This window comes from Astatotilapia calliptera, chromosome 19 (genome assembly GCF_964374335.1).
Source record: "Astatotilapia calliptera chromosome 19, fAstCal68.1, whole genome shotgun sequence".
Classification (NCBI taxonomy): domain Eukaryota; kingdom Metazoa; phylum Chordata; class Actinopteri; order Cichliformes; family Cichlidae; genus Astatotilapia; species Astatotilapia calliptera.
In genome coordinates this window covers 9,514,582-9,535,874 of record NC_137440.1, presented here as the reverse complement: position 1 = coordinate 9,535,874, position 21,293 = coordinate 9,514,582, and the positions used below count along the sequence as shown (strand labels likewise).

General features: G+C 40.8%; 2 long non-coding RNA genes across 2 annotated transcripts; both read left to right on the top strand.

Moving 5' to 3' along the window:
- The first annotated feature begins 2,358 nt into the window (after positions 1 to 2,358).
- On the top strand, positions 2,359 to 7,846 carry LOC113012071 (uncharacterized). Its single transcript, XR_013903793.1, has 4 exons — positions 2,359 to 2,498; positions 2,712 to 2,854; positions 7,363 to 7,387; positions 7,513 to 7,846. It is a non-coding gene; the product is annotated as an uncharacterized LOC113012071 (long non-coding RNA).
- An 8,959-nt stretch (positions 7,847 to 16,805) lies between these two features.
- On the top strand, positions 16,806 to 17,850 carry LOC113012073 (uncharacterized). Its single transcript, XR_013903788.1, has 3 exons — positions 16,806 to 17,159; positions 17,235 to 17,296; positions 17,397 to 17,850. It is a non-coding gene; the product is annotated as an uncharacterized LOC113012073 (long non-coding RNA).
- Positions 17,851 to 21,293: the final 3,443 nt, after the last annotated feature.

The following is a 21,293-nucleotide window of genomic DNA, read 5'->3' as shown; positions in this document are numbered from 1 at the left end:
AGGAGTTATCCAGGTCTCCGATATGGCTATCACCTTGAATGGCTGTTCAAACTGTGTTATGTAGTCTTTGATGGATTGAAAATTTTGCATATAAGCTTCGACTATTAAAGTGAACCATTGTTATACCCTGTTCTACCTTGAATTCCTTTTTAAGTTGCTCATTTGTATAATAATTGCATTCATTTGTCTTATTGTTAAAGAAATTACAATCAGGATCTATGTTGCTGTCATACATCAATGTCTTATTTTCAATATCTATATGAGTTGTTTGTTGAAAATTGTCAGACATCTGCGTTGGTTGTGCACTTGGACGGTCACATCATATTTAGCACTGCTTTGCATTTATCAGTTATATTTTTCTAGTTCAGTCATCTCTTTGATGACTAGAACCTTAGCCTGCTCTGGTGTTCCATTTAACTTAATGAATATTTTACAGTCTGACGTCCAAGTTGACTGTATTTTCTTCTGTTTTCTTAATATTCTTGCTTGTCTTGCAATGTCTGCATTTTTCTTGATTAGGTGTTCATTTAAATAAACATTTGTACCTTTTAGCTTTCTTCCTTGCTTGAGCAGTTCTTTTTTCTGTTTTCTATTAACAAAACGAATGATAATGGCAGGTATTTGATTTTTTCTCGGAAGAGGATGGCATCCCTCAATATTTTTACTGTCCATTTCTATACCTTTGCTCTTCCAAAGAGCGTAGCTCTTGCTCGGGTGGCTCCCCTCTCTCTGATGCTGCTACCCGTGCGTATGTCTGATGCTTGGTTTCCAGTCCTGTCACTATCACATCATTTACTCTTGAATATTGTTCCAGATCTGACACCCGTCCTTCCAGCATAGCAATCTTCTTGTCCTTTTCCTCGCTCTGCCTTCTTAAGTGTGAATGTGTTTAATTGTAGGCAGGGACATTACTGGATATTCTTGTGTGATTGCTACAGAATAATTTATGTTATACTTTGTTATTGCTACAGAAGAATATTTATTTTATTATTTTATATTTACAATTTTTTTTCTCCGGGGACCTTGTGACACCCCATGGAAGAGCCATAGGCTGGATCTCTTAAAGATCTCTTAAGATCTCACTGTTGGGTTTGTAAGGCCATGTTACTCCTAAATTTCTATCTTGTTCAAAGAGAAGATATAAAACAAAGTTCTAAGCAAATCGACCTTTTAAAATAAAAAGAATCGATAAAGAATCGAATCGTTAAACAGAATCGAAAATGGAATCGGAATCGTGAAAATCTTATCAATACCCATCCCTACCCTTCACTGTATAAACTGTGCACTGGTGCTGTAAATAAACTGTTTTTGGAGACGTCTAACCGCTCTGCGCCTGAGTCCCTACAACCAGATCGTGACAGAAGCGCTTTGACACAATTGTTGTTGTGATTTGGCGCTGTATAAATAAAAATGAATGAAAGAAAAAACGTAGCACGTTTACACTTTCCATATCGAGTGAAAAAACCTGTTTTCATTCTACACAAACAAGCTCTTCATCTACAGCGTCTCATAGTCCAAGTCCACAATTAGCAACAATCCCGCTGAAATTTCTCCAGGAGTTACAAATTTGAATTTATTCTAATATTGCACCTATCTTACCATTTGTAGTTTTATTTGCATTTGATCAACCAGTTCACCACTTTTTGTTTATTTATTCTATTTTTGATTTCTTCCCTGTTTTATCACATTCTTATCTCACTATTTTATTTACTTCACCACTGTATTTACGATTTATTTATCCACCATGCTGAGATGTCCACAGTTTCCTCTGATTTTCATGGAATACGATGAAAAGTGAAACTGACCTCAGAGTTTTTATAATCTCACATTTATGTTAGTTTGTTATTTTTGTGTTTAGCACGAAGCTCTGACAGTCAATCAGTAATCAATGTATCAGGACAGAGACAGTGATGACATCACAGATCTATCATCATCTGTAGTCTTCATTTCAGTGACTCTGTGGACAGTGACGCTGTCAGTTTCCTACATTGCAAACGTTTACTGTGTTACACTCTAATCACCGATCGATCATTTTTCATAGTCACCGCTGGAGAATATCTGAGTGAAGATGAGCTCAGATGACTTTTAGACTCTTAAACTGAGACCGTGACGTTTCAAAGCTTCTGCAGACAGTCTGATTGTAATCTGATTACATTTCGTGTTCACAGACTAAGCTTCAGTCAGGAGTTTTGGTTTTCCCTGCTCTGTGTTTTTGTGTTTTGCCTCGGGACCTTGGGTGGACTCATCGCATGACCCAACCTTGATTGCGCACACCTGGTGAGGTCCCGCCTGTTCCTGATCACCTGACTTATGAGACTTATTTAAGGTTGTGGTGCAGCTTTCTGTCTATGCTGGATTGTTGAACTGCAAACTGTTAGTGAAAAACTGGTTATTGCGTCTTCATGCTTGAGTGTTGAGATCTTGTTTGTCGTTGTAGATTACCTGATCTCCCTGTTCCCCTGTGCACAGGTTTTGAACCCTTCTTGTGGTGTGGTAAGGTAGGGTTTTTTTCACCAACTTATATCAATTATAACTGTGTGTGAATGTGTGTGTGAATGGGTGAATGACTGAATGTAGTATAAAGCGCTTTGGGGTCCATAGGGACTAAGTAAAGCACTATACAAATACAGGCCATTTACCCTAATTTAAATAACGTGATATCGATTGATTAAATGCTGAATCAATTTTTAAATATTAATGTATTTTGACAGAATCTCATCTTAAAGCTCACAGAACGATTTCAACAACCACCAAACAGGTAAAACCACAAATGAGAGCAGGTACACAGGTGTTACTACTCTCCAGCCAAAACTGACTTAACCAGCAGCAAAAGAAGATCCATACTACGTTTCAGGTTTGATAAACATTGTCATTAATCCCCTCTGACTATTACAAACAGTCTCATTTTTGTGTTGTCAGCCACTTTTTTCCCCTTTTCCCAAAAATGACCTCTGACAAGAAAGCCTCATTTCTGCTGTTTAATACAGAAGAAATTTCAACTTTTATGAATTATGCCACATTGCAAAACTGTTAGCTACACTGTAAGATCTCATTAATTCCCACAACTCAAAAAAACTGAGTAAAGCTTACTTAAGTTGACTGTTAGGACAACTTATTCATTGCAAGTATGCAGTACTAAGAATAACTTGATATTTCTGACTGTGCAATACTAATTGTTCACCCACAGACAAATATTTCAAGTTCCTGTCATGGCTGTGTGCAGGCAGGCACATATAATGAGAGAGGACCAAAAATGCAGGACTCACAAACGCAGAGACAAAAATGTGAACCTTTATATCTCTCCTGATATGGTGTCTTGAAGTATCTAATAATATTCTTCCAGCCATGTTCCCTCCAGCTCATAGAACTGGATGTGGACCACTGGCAGGACCAAACACTTTCCCACTTCTCCACAGAGATAGCAATCCCTGATTCCCTTTGCCATTTGTCTTTGGTGTATGAAGTGTTGTCTCGCTGGCACTATAGAGCTTTGTATAGAGATGGATTTAGTATGGGTCATGTTTGTTGCATTTTTCAGGATATGGAAAAAAATGCGACTCAGCATCTGTAAAGTCAGACAATTTGCACTGATGATCAATATATGATCTCAGCTGTAGGTATCTGTGAAAGTCCTATTGTGTCAGGTTGTGTTTTTCTTACAAGGTCTCAAAGCTGAGCACAATGTTTCTATGAGTAAGAGAGAGGAATGTCGTAAGGCCATAAGATATCCACGATTTAAAGTTAGAGTCGTGTCTGTTTGGAAAAAAATCTGAGTCGAAAACAAACCACCTGAAAATTCTTAACATTTTGTGTATCCCGCAAATGTCGATTACTTTCTGCCAAACTTGCAGGGTGTGGGTTAACCAAGGGTTCCCCAACTTTTCCAGCTGACACATTAGACCCATACTGGACACTGTTCTACTGAACAACAAACAATTATACTGCCATCATCTTAAAGTCTCAGATTGTATTGTTCTAAAACTAAATTTGGGCGTCCCACACATTTTTATTGCAGTTACATTACTTATATAATCAAAACAAAATGTATTCATTGTTCAGTCACAAGTGCAATCTCGAGTTTAAATAATACATTAGTTTAGCATTCAAACACAGAAGCTGGTATGTGTACCACATAACAATCACAGCAATACCAACAATCTGAGCTGAAATTTCTCCAGCTTTGCTCAACATATTCCAGATAGACCTGTTTGGGCCATGAACACGTGAACTGATCCGTGTGAGGGAGAAGGAACGCAGTGACAATATCGTTTTTTTTCTTCCGCTGAAGGGAGACTGCCTTTTGTCTGTTTATTTGCAAAATGATTTGATTATGAGATAAAAACAAAATAAAATGACAATTTCAACTATTTTTAACCACAGAAAGGCGACATTTCCAGCTTACTAAGTTTTTCTAATTTAAGACAAATCAAATAAACTGAGTTGATTAGCTTTTTGAATGAATAGTACTTGTAGTGGCAATTCCTTTTGTTTGACAAACCAAACATCCCACAATTAAAAGTCAACAAGCCCCTGCTGCACTGAGATCATATTTCGTACGCAGGCGAAAGAAGTCCACTGTCCGAACTTGAAAGTTGCGTCTTTATGGTTTATTCATCCAGTTTGGCAATAACAAGATCAATTTTGTGTTACTTCCTGCTGCTTCTCCTGCTCTGGTAAAAAAAACAAAACCCATAGGACCCCCCCCCCCCCCCGCAGTGCATGCTGGTCCTATACCAGTCTCTTTATTTATAGAAAAAATGGCCCTACAGCTCCTACTGACTGACTTAGCAAGGTAAACACCAAACAAACCGAACATTGAAACAAATATTAAAATACAAATAAAACTTGTAAATAAACCCCAAAATATAAGTAAACTAACAACAAACTTTTACAAATTTCAAAATAATAAAAATAAAGAACAAATAGCTCCAACAGTACTGGTAACTTAAGCTAGGTGTTAATAAGAAGTTGATAAAAACTGAGTTCAGTCGTCTTCATATTTTTAATTAAGCACAATATTAGGTTTTACAGTGTAGTTCTCTAATATAACCTCTGCTTCACTTCAACAGCATCAAATTTTAAATTAAATTTTAATCAAATCAGAGCTGCAGCTCTGTGTGCACTGCGAACAGCAACTGTGTGTGTGCTAATAAAGAATGCTGCAAAGCATGTTAATGTCACCGGGTCTGCTGTGGTCATTTACACTGAGCAATGCCCAACAATTAAATGACAGTAAGAATTAACAGTAAGATTAACAGGTTTACACATTACAACAAAAATTTACAGATTTAACTTAGAAATTTACGTAAGAAATTATGAATAAAAAGAAATTATAAATTATAATAAGTGTGCAAAAAAAACAGAGTGCATGTGGTGATGTGATGTGTGTGGGAGTCCAGTCCTACACCTGGTTCAGGGCCCGAATAGCCTGGGGGAAGAAGCTCCTCTTCATTCTCTCTGTTTTGGCCTTAAGGGAGCGGAAGCGCTTCCCAGACCTCAACAGTGAGAAGAGTCCATTGTTGGGATGGGAGAGGTCCATCATGGTCTTCCTGGCTTTGGTCTTGCACCGCTTGGTGTAGATGGACAGCAGGTCAGGGAGCTCTGATTGAATGATGCGTTCTGCCGAGCGCACCACCCTTTGCAGATCTTGTCTGTCCTGCTTGGTGCTGTTCCCAAACCAGGTGCAGATGTTTCCCATCAGGACACTCTCGATGGTGCAGGAGTAAAAGTTAAGCACCTTCAGTGGCAGATGGAAGTCTCTGAGTCTTCTGAGGAAGAAGAGATGCTGGCGGGCCTGCTTGACCAGGGTGTTGATGTGACAGGACCATGACAGGTCCTGAGTGATGTAGACACCCAGGAAACTGTCCACTCTCTCCACTGGTGTGCCACTGATGATTAGGGCCTCATAATTCCTCGCCAGCTTTGTAGTGAAGTCCACGATCAGCTCCTTAGTCTTGTTGATGTTTAGGAGGAGGTTGTTCTCCTGGCACCAGACTGTAGTTCTATGTAGCTACACAGTCATGAGTTCACAGTGAGTACAGCAGGGGGCCTAAAACACAGCCCTGAGGCACTCCAGTGCTGAGTGAGATGGAGGGGGAGACTTGTTTTCCCACCCTCACTGTTGGGGTCTGTCTGTGAGGAAGTTGAGGATCCACTGACACAGTGATGAGCTGAGTCCTAGATCCGTCAACTTGGTGAAAAGCTTAGAGGGAATTATTGTGTTGAATGCTGAACTGTAGTCTGGTAAGCAAACTGAAGTGAGTCGATGGTGGCAGGAAGTGAAGAAGTGATGTGATCTCTCATCAGTCTTTCAAAACACTTCATCACAGATGAAGTCAGTGCTACTGGACGGTAGTCATTGTGGCAAGCGGGCTGTTGTTTCTTTGGGACAGGGACAATGATGGACTGTTTGAAGCACGTGAGAACCACTGCTTGGGCCGTGTCTTCACCGGTGCACTCCGTGCGCTCGCAGCCGTTTGTTGTTTTAATTGCTGCAGCGTCGAAGCGAGCATAAAACGCGTTCAGCTCATCAGCCAGTGAAGTGTCGGCATTCACCATTGGAGAAGCTGGTTGTTTATAGTCCGTTATTGTCCACAGTCGCTCCCACAGGCTCCTAGAGTCGCACTGTTAAAGCTGTGACTCTAGTTTTTCCCTGTAGCTCTACTTTGCCTGTCTGACCGCGCTGCGCACGTTGAAAATGCAGCCTTGTATTGGTCCATATTACCGGAGACGAGCCCTTCACTGTAGGCAGCAGTGCGTGATCTCAGAGCGTCGCAGAAACTAATTTTTTAAAAGAGTATTTTAGCCTTGTTGTTTCTTACTGTATCTGTTATGTATGTGGGGGCTCTGAATCGGTATCTTTTCCATCTAGAAACTTGTTTTCCAATATTTTAAGGGGCTTGCATTTTTTGAAGTTTCTGAGATAAAATATGCAGCCTTTGTATTTGTTATTACAACAGTGCATTTATTGCAGCGCTCCCTAAACAGTTTGCAGTCTGAGATAGGTTTCTCCTGGCTTTGGACTAAAAAAATTGTCCTTCAGCATTCTTATGCAATAATAATTAGGGCAGACCAGGCCTGGATGTCACACTAGAGGGCGGAGTTGGGCAGTCTGTGCAGTCTGAAGAGGTCAGTCTGTGGAAAACATGCCAGACTCTATGGAGAGCCAGGAGTGACAAAAATGAATTACATATGCCCTTAAACAATTCAAATTTTCAGTGTTCAATTAAAAATATTAATTACTTATTTAACTAATTAAATGCCAGTTAATTTTGCCAGTTAAGGTGTAAGTGAAGCACTTGGTTCACAGTTTAGTCCCAGTTCAGTTTCCTGCAGTTCACTGGTTTCTTTCTTCTGTTGCAGTTTCAAGACAAACAAAGCAGTGAAGGTGAGAACGTTTGAGAAAAATTTAATAAATATTAAAATGAAGTTTTAATTAAAGGTTAACTGCTGACTATAATACTAATCATATTTAATTGTGTCTAAAATGTGTCTTTTTTGATTAAACTGCAGATGGACGTGCTGCCCTGCATGATGCTCGTCTTCCTGCTGTCAGTTGGAGCCTCTCTGGCCCAGGTGGATCTGACTCGTATCGTAAGAAAAATCAGAGGACAGTGAGTAAACACACTTATTAAGAGTTTCTATCAGAGCTTTAATCTGCAGGATGCTGAGCAGCAGCAGTTCATGGTGCTACAAACACTCTTCATTTAAACTGGGATCTGTTTTTAATGTTACACACCCAGCCAACATTTCTGTGGTCTTCTGCTCACTAAGTATGTGTTGTTGTTTTATAGTAATCTGATATGAAACCACAGAATACTGAGATGTGTGTTCTGTGCCTTTTCCTGTAACAGATACAGCATAGATGGACAGTTCTGTCTGGCTGCAGTCATCCCGGTAGATCTGAACCTAAACACTCTTAACCAGGTTTTTGAGGGTGATCCCTTTCAGGCTGTTCTGGGAAAGATTGGGGAAAGAACCTCAGACAATAACAATCGTGGAGTGTATGTAGGCCAGAGGGTGATTGTGGCCAGACCAACATCACCTGAAGGCGGACGAAGTGGACAACATGCAGAAAGTCGTGTTCTGCAAACCCTGAGAGAGCGGCTGGAAACTGAGAACCTGAACAGATTCCCAAACAGCCAGGACAACTTCCTGCTCATCTACTCTTTTGCCTCTGCATGTGATACATGCACCAGCCGCTACCATTCATCGAGCATCATTGAGGACCTTGAACTTATCGCTGAAACCTACTATTCTGTATTTGTGTTTAAAAAAATCTTTCAGCCCAACAATCAGCCTCCCATTCCTGAAAACATTTTGGCTAATTCCCTTCGTTCTCTTGGTGATGCCATCGGTGGGCTGACTAACATCTTTCGTTGTGACCCAGATTGTTACAGCTGCTTTGGAGGGGAAACAAACGCAATTTCACAATATTGTATTATTAACAATGCTTAGTGTTGGGTCTAACACTTAAACCCCGCTGACTCAGAGACCAATCACCTGTGTACAAAGGAAGATCACACAGAACTCAGTCAGTTTTTACTTGCTGCGCAAAGGGAGTCCAAGCTCTTCTCCTGATCTCAGTTAACTCTAAACTCCAGCCTCCCCTCTCAGTTCTTCTATTAACCTCAAATTCAAATTCAAATTTTATTTGTCACACACACACAACCATACACAGTATGACATGGGGGTGAAATGCTTGTAGCTGTACAATGCCAGACCATTAAATGACAGAAGAAAAGTTTTACAATATTTACAATTTACTACAAAAATTTACAAATTAACTTAGGAATTTACAGTAAAGAATGTGCAAATAGCAGAAGAGATTATAAAGATAAGGATTATAAATTATAGGAATTATAGGATTATAGGAAATGTGTGGTGACGTGTGTGAGAGTCCAGTCTTATAGTGACGTGTTTGGGAGAGTCCAGTCCTACACCTGGTTCAGGGCCCGAATAGCCTGGGGGAAGAAGCTCCTCTTCATTCTCTCTGTTTTGGCCTTAAGGGAGCGGAAGCGCTTCCCAGACCTCAACAGTGAGAAGAGTCCATTGTTGGGATGGGAGAGGTCCATCATAATCTTCCTAGCTTTGGACTTGCACCGCTTGGTGTAGATGGACAGCAGGTCAGGGAGCTCTGATTGAATGATGCGTTCTGCCGAGCGCACCACCCTTTGCAGATCTCGTCTGTCCTGCTTGGTGCTGTTCCCAAACCAGGTGCAGATGTTTGACGTCAGGACGCTCTCGATGGTGCAGGAGTAGAAGTTCTTGAGCACCTTCTGGAAGTCTCCAAGTCTTCTGAGGAAGAAGAGACGCTGACGGGCTTTCTTAACCAGGGTGTTGATGTAACAGGACCATGACAGGTCCTGAGTGATGTGGACACCCAGGTATCGGAAACTGTCCACTCTCTCCACTGGCGTGCCACTGATGATGAGGGGTTTGTAATTCCTCGCCTGCTTTGTAGTGAAGTCCACGATCAGCTCCTTAGTCTTGCTGACGTTTAGGAGGAGGTTATTCTCCTGGCACCAGGTCTCCAGGTTCCTAATCTCCTCCAGGTAGGCCGTCTCGATGTTGTCGGAGATCAGGCCCACAACAGCAGTGTCGTCAGCAAACTTGACAATGGAGGTGGTGTCGGATGTGGCTACACAGTCATAAGTGTACAGTGAGTACAGCAGGGGGCTTAAAACACAGCCCTGAGGCACTCCAGTGCTGAGTGAGATGGAGGGGGAGACTTGTTTCCCCACCCTCACTGATTGGGGTCTGTCTGTGAGGAAGTTGAGGATCCACTGACACAGTGATGAGCTGAGTCCTAGATCCGTCAACTTGGTGAAAAGCTTAGAGGGAATTATTGTGTTGAATGCTGAACTGTAGTCCACGAACAGCATCCTAACATAATTCCCTCTGCCAGTGTCCAGGTGACTCAGGGATGTGTGGAGCAGGTGAGATATGGCATCGTCTGTGGAACGATTAGTCCGGTAAGCAAACTGAAGTGAGTCGATGGTGGGAGGAAGTGAAGAAGTGATGTGATCTCTCATCAACCTCAGTAGTTACACAAACATCTCATTAATCATGTGACAGCTAAGACACTCACATGTGAAGTGTGTGAGAGCATTGTCTGCCATGAATCATGTGACTGCCTGCCTGTGAGGTGTTTGACCCCTCTGTGTTCTTTCAATAAAGCTCAGCATCCAGCCTGCTGCACGTGTCTTTTATTCTGAAGGAGAGTTTCACATGTTCAGCTTCCTCTTTATGAAGCCCAGTGACTCTGAGCTTTTATTCTCTAAATCAGTGTTACCCAACCACTGTGCTGTGGAAGATTATATGGTTCTCTAAGTGATTGGCGTGAGTAACTGGTGGAACAATTATATTCTCTTCCACTAGAGGGCAGTACCACTACATGCTCTAATTAAATGGGTTGCCAACTGCCAGGAAAACAGAAGAAGATGAAATTGCATAATAGTCATGCTGTGAGACTACGCAACACGTAATAGCAACAGATAAATATTTATAAGAAAAAGACCTGGTCCTGGAGAAAATTCTGACCCAGATGACACCCCTAACATGAGTAGTGGTCAGAAGAAAGCAAAAAAGGTAAACAGGGGACAAACCTAGCCGAGTGTACGGGGAAAAATGATCAATATAGTTTTTGTGACATTTTTGTTTTATTTTAATCTAAAGTGAAAATGTGCAGTGGCTCCAAAAGGTTGGGAAAGACGGCACTAAATCACTGAGCAGAATATGTGAGTGATGCTTTTAAAGGACCCTGGTTTATGGAAATAAATCGCTCCAACACACAAGATTATATTCAAATGTTTAAATAGATGAAACGTTTTTAGGGCTTTTTTCTTCTTCTTGTCCATTATTAAGAAAATATCAAACACTGATGACTGGAGATCTTGGACTGTTAAGATCAACACTTCACCGAGTTCTTTTGATTTCTCAGAGGCATCCGATGGAAGACAAAACACTGCTCAGTAGACCATTTAACACTTTCTCTTTCACAATACTTCTAGAAGGGAGATGCGTCCTGCATGACACATTTCTGCGAAACCCAAAATGGTGGTGTGTCCCTAACAGTTTTATTACAGAAGCTCTCTCATTCTAGTCTAAACAACAGTGTCTCAGTAACTTACAGCAGGATGATTATGTTAGTTTAAATGAATCAACACCCCCGAGTCATTGTAACTACCAGAAACCTCGAAGCACAGGCCGAGGGGGCGGTGTAGCAGCAATTTTTCACACCAGCCTATTAATCAACCAAAGACCCAGAAAGACTTTAATTCATTTGAAAGCCTGATGCTTAGCCTCGTCCACCCCAGCTGTAAAACTCAGAAACCAGTCTTACTTGTTATCATCTATCGTCCACCTGGGCCTTACACAGAGTTTCTGTCTGATTTCTCAGACTTTTTATCTGATTTAGTTCTGAGCTCAGATAAAATAATTATTGTGGGTGATTTTAACATCCATGTAGATGCTAAAAATGACAGCCTCAACATGGCATTTAATCTGTTATTAGACTCAATTGGTTTCTCTCAAAATGTAAAAGAACCCACCCACCACTTTAATCACACTCTAGCTCTTGTTTTAACATATGACATAGAAACTGAACATTTAACAGTGTTTCCTGAAAACCCTCTCCTGTCTGATCATTTCCTGATAACATTTACATTTACAATAATTGATTACACAGCAGTGGAGAGTAGACTTTATCACAGTAGATGTCTTTCTGAAAGTGCTGTAACTAAGTTTAATAATATAATCCACCCACTGTTATCATCTTCAATGCCCTGTACCAACATAGAGCAGAGCACCTATCTGAATGCTACTCCAACAGAGGTCGATCATCTTGTTAATAATTTCACCTCCTCACTCCGTACGACTCTGGATACTGTAGCTCCTGAGAAAACTAAGGTCTCTAATCAGAAGTACCTGACTCCGTGGTATAATTCTCAAACACGTAGCCTAAAGCAGATGACTCGTAATCTGGAGAGGAAATGGCGTGTCACAAATTTAGAGGATCATCATTTAGCCTGGAGAAATAGTTTGTTGCTATTAAATCTGGTTCTTGTCATTCTTTTACTGAATAGAGAGAACACGACTGAGTTGGTCAAAACATTTATAATTATTTATTTAATCATCTTCCAGAAGAGAGAGGTGTTATTTTGGTCCTTTACACGTCACACATAGTTTTGATAAAAACTTCTGTGTTACTAGTTCCACTTTTTCTGTCTGGTTTCCTGTTTTCTATTGATATGCCTCTGCAGCTCTGCACTAAACTTCCTGTTTTTTAAACTTCCACTAACTTAAGCCTCTGTTGCTAAGGCGACCTGTCCCCCTCTGACCTAGTTCTCTCTCACAGCTTGCCTTGCTTTATAAAGGCCTTTATTATTGACAGGGGATTTAGCCGCAATTACTTCGTGAAACACGTGAAATAGGTTGAGTTCGCCGAAAGGAACTACGTTTAGGCTGGGTTTAGAGGTAGCCGCAATTACTTCGTGACAAATTGGCGCGCAAATGTCTATCTGTGTGTATGTATTAGGGGTGCAACAATACTCGTATCGATATTGAACCGTTCGATACAGTGCTTTCGGTTCGGTACGCATATGTATCGAACAATACAAAAATTTTAATTTATTTTATCAACTTTTCTTCTGACGATGCTGTCTGTGTTGAGCGCTCAGTGGATCTGCGTTTGACTACTCCGCCTAGGCTGCACTGTCGAGCGCAGATCCACTGAGTAGTTTTAAACAAGTAGTTTAAAGTAGTTTAAAAAGGTTGGAAACAGAGCCCACCAAAAAGATATAAATATAAGAAGTACAAAATAAAATAAACAAAAGGCAAAATTACATTAGAACTTATCTTTAATGTATTGAAACTAATAATAGCAAGGATAACAACCTGTATACTGGTGTTAACAATGAAACATAGTTGGAATGACGACCATGTACAGAATGTATGGAATGAATGAAAGCAAATAATTCACACGAAAACCTTTTAAATAAAATAGAGAGATGCATAAGGTACATGAAGGCTGCGTCATTGTTCAGCCAAGGAAAGTGTGTGAAAAGGTAAATGTCTCCAGCTTGGGAAATGGTGAAACTGCAGATCACCCGAAGCCCTTGATGGATACAAAATAAAATATAAATAAAATATTATAATAAACTGCCTGGTTCGCCATGCAACAGAGAGAACGAATGTGACCGAAGGTTGGATCTGATATGAGGCAAACAGAAGACCGGTCTAAAAAGGTAGGCACAAACCTGTTCAGAGAAAAAGCAAATCTGTGCAGATTGGATGAATTCTAAATTATCTGTTTGCTGAGTACGATGATCCTAACTATCAAATTGGCTCAGTAATAAAGTATTGTAATATACTATTGCTGTTATATAAAAAAAAGATAATAACATTAATAATGACATAATATTAATATGAAGAGGCACCTCAGTCAGTTATGATGTGGGGTGGATAATTGTTAAGAAGTAGTCTGCATCAAGCTTAAGGTTGCTCAAACTCAGCAGAACGACATATGAGATGAAGATAACGAAGAAAATAAGTAAACTAATGAAGTGCATAGAGGCACTTGACCCGGTTGGAAACCTGTCATCCTAGATGAGACATTGCTGAGATATAGAGCAAACCTATAATAACAACCAATAAGCCAAACCCTGTAGACACCAGCTAAAGCTACGGGATTGAGAAGTTGAATTAAATATGTAGACTAACAAGTTAATGAGCAAGTTACACATTTTTATTTTTATTTTTTTAGAGCAGAGGCTGCATGATATTAAAAGCTCACACATGCAGCTGTCTGTGAACTCAGTTTTGTCCTCACACTTCTGATTTGTTTCTGGCAGCATTTTTTTCTTTTCCTTTTTGTGTCCTGACTAATGTGTGTAAAACGTTCATGCCATCAGCAATTTGTTTTTGTTTGATTATTTTGTTTGTTTGGAAACAAATTTGTGACCATACTTGTGGATCACAGTGACACATAGTGATTAGGCATATGATTTACAAATGCCTAGCTTTAGAGCTGTGAGCTATGAGCAATGCAAAGTTGTTGTTTTTTTAAAAATCCTAACTTAAAAGTTTGAAATATGTAGGATGTGTGAGATGTGTGAATTCTTTGGAAAAAATAGAAATTATCTAAAATGCCTTGAGTGAAAATGTAGTGTTGCATCTATAGAGAAGAAAAGAAGAAGAAGCATTCAGTAACTTAAAAATAGGCATTACAGACAAATACAGTTTTAGCATTGCCTGACTATGATAAGCCTTTCTACTTACATGTAGATGGAGGAGCAGGTTATATGAAAGCAGTGTTAACACAGGCATTTGGAGAAAAACAACGCCCGCTCGCATTTTACTCGTGCAAATTACACTCTGTTGCGTCAGGCCTGCCTGCATGTGCAAGCCTGTGCAGCTGCAGCAGAGGCAGTAAAAAAAATAAATAAATAAAAAAGTCAGCTGACATTGTTTTAGGGCACACTCTGATCATCAGAGTACCCCACGCAGTGACTTCAATTTTACTCCAAGCCAATCTGTCTTACCTGACGCATGCAAGACAACTATCATATGTTGGAATCTTACTATCGCAATCACACATTACCATCCAGAAGTGTGGTCAATTGAACCCAAGCACACTTTTGGCCTCACCTGAAGAAGGTCATCCACACTCCACTCAAGAGTGCAGAACTCAAAGCAGTCATACGTGCATGTGAATTGCTCGCAGGCCAAGATATAAATATATACACAGACAGCCAGTATGTTTTTTCAGCAGTTCACCACTTTGCAAAAATTTGGCAGAATAGAGGAGTGATTACATCTACTGGACACCCAGTACAACATGGAAGTCTTCTGAAAACACTATTAGATGTAATAATATTGCCAAAACAGTTAGCATTATAAAAATGTGCTTTTTATTGATCACTAAGCAATCTACATGTCTACGTGACTTTTCACCTAATAACTTTTGTGATGAACTTATTCAGCTACTAACCACTTCCTGTTTTCAGAGAACAGTTAGATGTAGAAAAGGGAAAAACCCGTTGCTCTGAATGACAGTGGTGGCCCACACAAACCAGGTCTGGGCCACCAAAGGGCCAGAACGGTTTCAGCTCTAGCCCCAGATGTCAGCCTAATGTGTACCTTAATCAAGCCATGTAATAACAACATGTGCCAGAACATGCAAAACAGTGCAAAAGTAACATGCCGAAACTCTGTTCAGACAGTGAATGGACTGATTTTTATATAGCACTTTTCTACTCTCCCAGATTACTCAAACTGCTCTATACAACATGCCACTTTCGCTTAACTGAGTGCTTCCTAACTACATTCATACACATTCACACTCTTGACATGCAGACTGGAGGAGCCAGGGATCGAACCGCTAAACTTCCGACCAGTTTGTAACCTGCTCTACCACCTGAGATATGGCACGCCATCACATAAACAGTGGCGTCATTGCCAGACCTGTCACACATCTGGTTGACATACACTCTGCCAAAACACCAGTCAGTCAGAAGTGCCAGCTTGATGCCAGATCTGGGCCAGACCTATTTTCTGTAGGCCTGGGCCACATAAGCCAAACCACAATCAAGCCAGATATGGCATGCCATCACATAGACAGTGCCATCTATGCCAGGCCTGATGACATACATCTTATCATGCCAGAAGTCGGCCAGCAGTGCCGACTTGATACCAGATCCTGGCCAGACCTGCTTGCTATGTGGGCACTAGCACACACAGCTACTTTACCAACTGACCCCTGAGCTCCTAAGTGTCCCGCAAACCTCATTCAGGGATCCACTCCTCTACTTCAATGTCACTCCCTGAAAGCTCATTGTCCTCACTTTCTGAGGACAGAAAGTGCACATTCCCTTGGTTTTCTTCCATAAAAGGTATTTACAGCCATGTCCTGTAATTATGAGTAGATTGTAAAGTATGACTATGATCATATAAATGCACACAAACACATCTCTAGTGTCACGATCTGGTACAGGGATTCAAACGCAGAGCGGTAAGGTATCTCCAAGGTGTAGTTTATTTACAGTGCCAGTGCAATATATGTACAGTGAAGGGATCCAAAACTCCGGGGGAATCACAGGGTAACTCGCTCACGTCTTCTTCGCTCACACTCACACACGTTCCCGCAGCAGGGAGGTCGCAGGTCCGGGGGGGGGAAGATCTGAGGCAGACGAGAAGGCAGGTCACCAACTAATCACAAATCACAAATATGAAGCACAAGAGCTGTGAGAACACTAACGTTAGGGGGTACAATCATCCAGCGACGAGAGGATCTGTGTTCCAGCCTCAAATAGTGCTCCCGGTGATGATGGGTGAGTGTTGTCAGGTGTGTGTGTGGGCCAAGGGCAGGAGCCCACAGTGAGCTCCGCCCAGGCAGAGAGGGAGAGAACAGAAACAGCAATTGTAGCCTTGTGGGGCCGACCGGGCAGGCACGGAGACCATGACATCTAGACTCATATGCAAATGCATTATATTGCCTGAAAAAAAATTGGGCTAACTGCACAGTGTTGCCTTGAGGCAACGAATGAAAATTAACTGTTTTACTGTATAAATAAATTTAAAAAAGTAGAACAAACAATCAAATATGCTTCTTAACATATTCATGCACATACAAGTATTTTTTAATATACATTTATTTCACTATAAACACGTAAAATAGTGATCTTTATCTTGCCTCCTAATGGAGATGTCTCTCATGTAGTGCAGCTTGCAGAAATGGGTCCTCCCCCCCCAAAATGAAAGTCACACCACCTTCAACTCATCATTTTATTGGAAAGAGATGTGTCTGGTAGCATTATTTGAAGAAAAAAAAGTTGTTGTTTTTTTGAAGGGCCAGTGTAAGGCATGAAAATGTGGTTTGTTGCCTCAGGGCAACGCTATGCTGTAGAGGGTTTTAACGACTGATTGTGGCTGAAGCTTGTAAAAAGCTGTCGCACTCACAGAGTTCATCATATTTGCTGACTGTGGCCACAGATGGAGAGGATGTGATGATGCTCTGATAAGATGCTCTTCTTCTCGTTTCTGTCTTCCTCATTTTTAGGCTGCTGTGCCCCTCTGCTCGTATAAAAACCTCCTGAACGACTGCAGATAGAACCACTCCTTACAGCTAACTGAAGGTCACAGACCTTCCACCTGAGCAGGTATGTGAAGCTCTTGGTTCAGTTTAGTCCCAGTTCAGTTTCCTGCATTTCACTGGTTTCTTTCTTCTGTTGCAGTTTCAGGACAAACAAAGCAGTGAAGGTGAGAACGTTTGAGATTTTTAAAAGACTTTTTAAAGGTAAGATATTTTTAGGAGTTTTGACTTAACAGTTTACTGTAATGGTTAACTGTTTACTGCATTAAAACTCATCATAAACGTGTTGTTTTAAACGGTGCAGATGAAGTTGCTGCCCTGCCTCATGCTGTATGTCCTGCTGGCAGCTGGAACCAGTCTGGCTGTGGATGTGAATTGGTTAACTCGTATTATAAAAGCCATAAGGACAGAGTAAGTGAACTTTATTATGTCATTCATCAGTAATCTTCCTGTTTTGTCTTTTTATTGCTTATTTGTGAGGGACTGTGCATAAAACCACTGACCTCAGATGACAAATTTCTTCTGGGGCACAACATTAAATAAGCTGGATATCAGCTGATGAGGCTTTTTCAGGGGCTCACACTGATATCAGTGATTATTAATAATAAAGAACAACAAAAACTAATATTATAAAAAAAATAGAAGAAAACAAAATTTTGAGTGAAGTATTTTATATTAAAATCATCTTTCCAAAGGAAACTGTCGCTCATTTCTAATCTGAGAGCTGTTGCAGTCTGGAGTCACATGTGTGTTTGTACATTTTTATTATTGTGTTTTTTTAAAACACTAAACTTTTGCTATTATTCTACTTTTTGTGCTCGCGTGCTTCCACGTTCATCTTCATGGTATTGTTCGATAAATAAGAACTGCAGATGAAAATCTGTGACTACATCGAGCACTTCTACACATCACAGTCTCAGAGCAGACTAGAAAATTTTGCATTTCCTGCGAAAATGCTGTGTGGATGCCTTAACGGTGAAGATGTCTGCTGAAAAAAGCTGAAAAGGTTGAAGGAAGAAAAAAAAAAACCAAAAAAAAAAAAAAAACCATTGCCCTGAGCAGGATTCAAACCTGGCCCTTCAGGTCTCAAGGTAGCTATTCATCTCACTGCACCAAACTCTTTCTCCCAAAGAAGTGGTGGAGAGACTGACAATTGTGCTGAAATGAGCAGAAGCGGCTGAGAATTGTGCTGATAAGAGGTGAAAAGGCTGAAAACTTTGCAGAAAAGAGGTGAATCAGCAGAATTTCTGCTGAAAATAGTTTTTTTCTGAAAACAGCAGAAAAAACTGAAAATTTTGCTGAAAAGGGGTGAAAAAGCTGAAATTTGTGTTGAAAAGATTTAAAAAAAAGTTTAAGTGTTAACTGAAAGAAATGTTGCCATAAGTGGGATTTGAACCCTGGCCTCCCAGTCTGAGAACGGATGCTTATCTCACTGAGCTAAAACACAGGTCAACCTGGCAAGGAAAAATCAGTGAGGCCACTGATAATATGGCAGAAATGGGCAAAAAATATTGCAAAAAAAATTCAATATCTCAAAAAGTATAGAAGTTATGAGCACCAAAAGTCATTGCACGCATTAGCAGAAAGAGCAGAATTTTTTAAGATTTGAACGGTGCAAATAGCACAAAAACTGTGGGAGTAGTTAAGCGCCAAAAAGTGTACGGAAGCAACTAGAATAAAATAGTGGAATAAAGAACTAGAAAGCGAAAATTTCAGAAGAAATTTTAAGTGTGCCTATGCCGCCGCTAATCAGTATAGTTTGCCATTCAAATGGCTACAGAGAGCAAAACTCAGCAGAGCAGCCATTCCCCACCATGAACTATGGTAAAACCAAACACCGCTCGCGCCTCACAGATGACAGCTTACAGTTTTGTGTAAAGATGAGGTGACTTCGTACAGCCCCGATTTGTAGACGCTGTGCGCAGAGGTTCATAAGCAGACCCGACAATGTTTGCATGAACACGCTTTGAAGCATTACGTTATGGACCACTTTTCACACATAGTTGCTGTACCCACACAGCCGGCTGTAGCTTTTCATCTCACAGCCCGACACATACAAAAAAAAAAAAAAAAAAAAAAGCAGAGAGAGCACAGACTTTACACCTGAGAGCCGTGATTGCAGATGCCGCTGAGGTGGGTCCACCTCCCCTGCAGCGGCACAGCAGACCACGCCCTGCCACACACATCAAACACGTAAAATAAATATTTATGCACTTTTGCATTCACTTTTTGTTTTTTGTTATTTTTACACAGTGTTCTGAATGATTAACAATGGTCTACAGCCAATCTTGTGTATTATTATACAAACTTTGGTTGTAAGATTCAGATAACTATTTAATAAAAGCTAAATAGTTTATATGAGAGTAAGAAAGAAAAGTATATCTTTGTGTCCCCCTCTCCCTGTTAATGCCCTACCTGGCCCCCTGGCAAAAGCTGTGCTAGATCCGCCCCTGCACAGTTACCAGCTGTCAGCTACACAAAAAAAAAAAGGAGCTTGGTGTTAGTTGTCTCTCAGAAACAGTTCATAACTTCCCTTCAACTCATTCATGTCACCTAAAAGGTAAACCTGTTTCTCCATCACCAGTTCAGCCCTGATGATTCAGTAAGGACATCTCCTGGTTTCGACCAGCCCTTTTTTTACAGCTGTGGCTCCAGCAAACATCAGCTGATACTAGAAATTAAAATCAAATGAATTCTAACAACAGCTGATCAAGCTTAAACTGCTGCTGTTGTTTAGCGCAATAAACAAACGAGAGAAAAGCCGATCATTGATCAGTTTCACGATTGAAGTTGCAACAGGCGAGAGAATGACAGGGGAGGCTGAGTAACGACAGAATAAATCCAGCTTTGTGTCTTCTTCCATTCTACCTGAAGTACGGGACAAACTGTGTTCCTTTTCAGCTCAATAAGAAACGCGTAATATTTTCTCTGAATGCGGGACGATTCCGTTTGCACGGGGCAGTTGGCAACCCAATAATTAACCTTATGAATACAATAAAGTTCACCATTAGTAACACAGCACCCACCCAGCTGTACGACTTATTGTAACTGATTGTAAAAAGTCAGCACAACGGAAATATATGTAACCCAACCCGTGCAGGGGCCTCCCTACACCCCGGACTCTGCGTTGTGTAAGTTTGTGTTGGATTGGGGTGCACAGTAGAGAGACCAGTCGGACACAGGCGTTCAATTTGTGGCTCGGACCGTGCCGTTTATTCAGATGCTGGGGCAAACACCACTCCAACTCTGCTGCTGGCCCTTTGCACATCACAGTAAACACTGTGTGATTATCAACGTAGTAAAATACAACAACATATATATAAAAAAACACATTAAGCAAAAATAATCATGTTTTTACAAAATTCCACGGTCTCAGGAATGAGTATGACACAAAACTAACATAGCAGGATTACCAGCAAACTGCAGCTGAAAAGCTAATGCTTCATCTTGCATTACTTTGCCCGAATGGGTGCTCTGCTAACTAGCGGGAATGTAGCCCGAAATTGCGGCAGATATTAGCAAATGAAACATGCACACAAACTGCTCATACTCTCATCAGACAATACATGAACCTCTCAATAAACAAAATATATGCTCGGCTTAAATGACAAACCGCTATTTTACACAGTGGAACACTTATTTTTAAACAAAACCAATGCAGTTCGCCACTGACAGTGCTTACCTTTGCACATCACAGTAAACACTGAACCAAGATGGAGCCCGCGCGAACGAGAAATCTGAACTACAGTGTCCTGCACAGGACAAATGGTCAAAATTGCTAAAATTTACAACATATATGCAGCTCAACAGCGACACCTTGTGACTTATTCCAGTCACTACCTTACATATACATAACGTCTTACCTGACATTCAGTTCACCGGACACTCGTACCGAATCACCAGCCCATATAAATGAAAAATAAGTCCAGCAGCCAACCAACAGTCATCACGAAAGACTAGGGGTGACACGAGAGCGTGAGCGGGCCTGGGTGTCAGCCAGCCCGGCCTGGGTGTCAGCCAAGCCGCGCTAGCCAGCTAGCTGCCATGCGGCGCTAGCAGTAACATCGTGAGAGATATGGGACTTCTTGATAAAATATGGGACTTCTTGAAAAAACAAGCAGATATTTGAAGTTTACACACCTACATTCTCGCCTGAAAATAGGGGAGGCTGTCATAAAGTTCAGGCGGAAGATGGAGAATA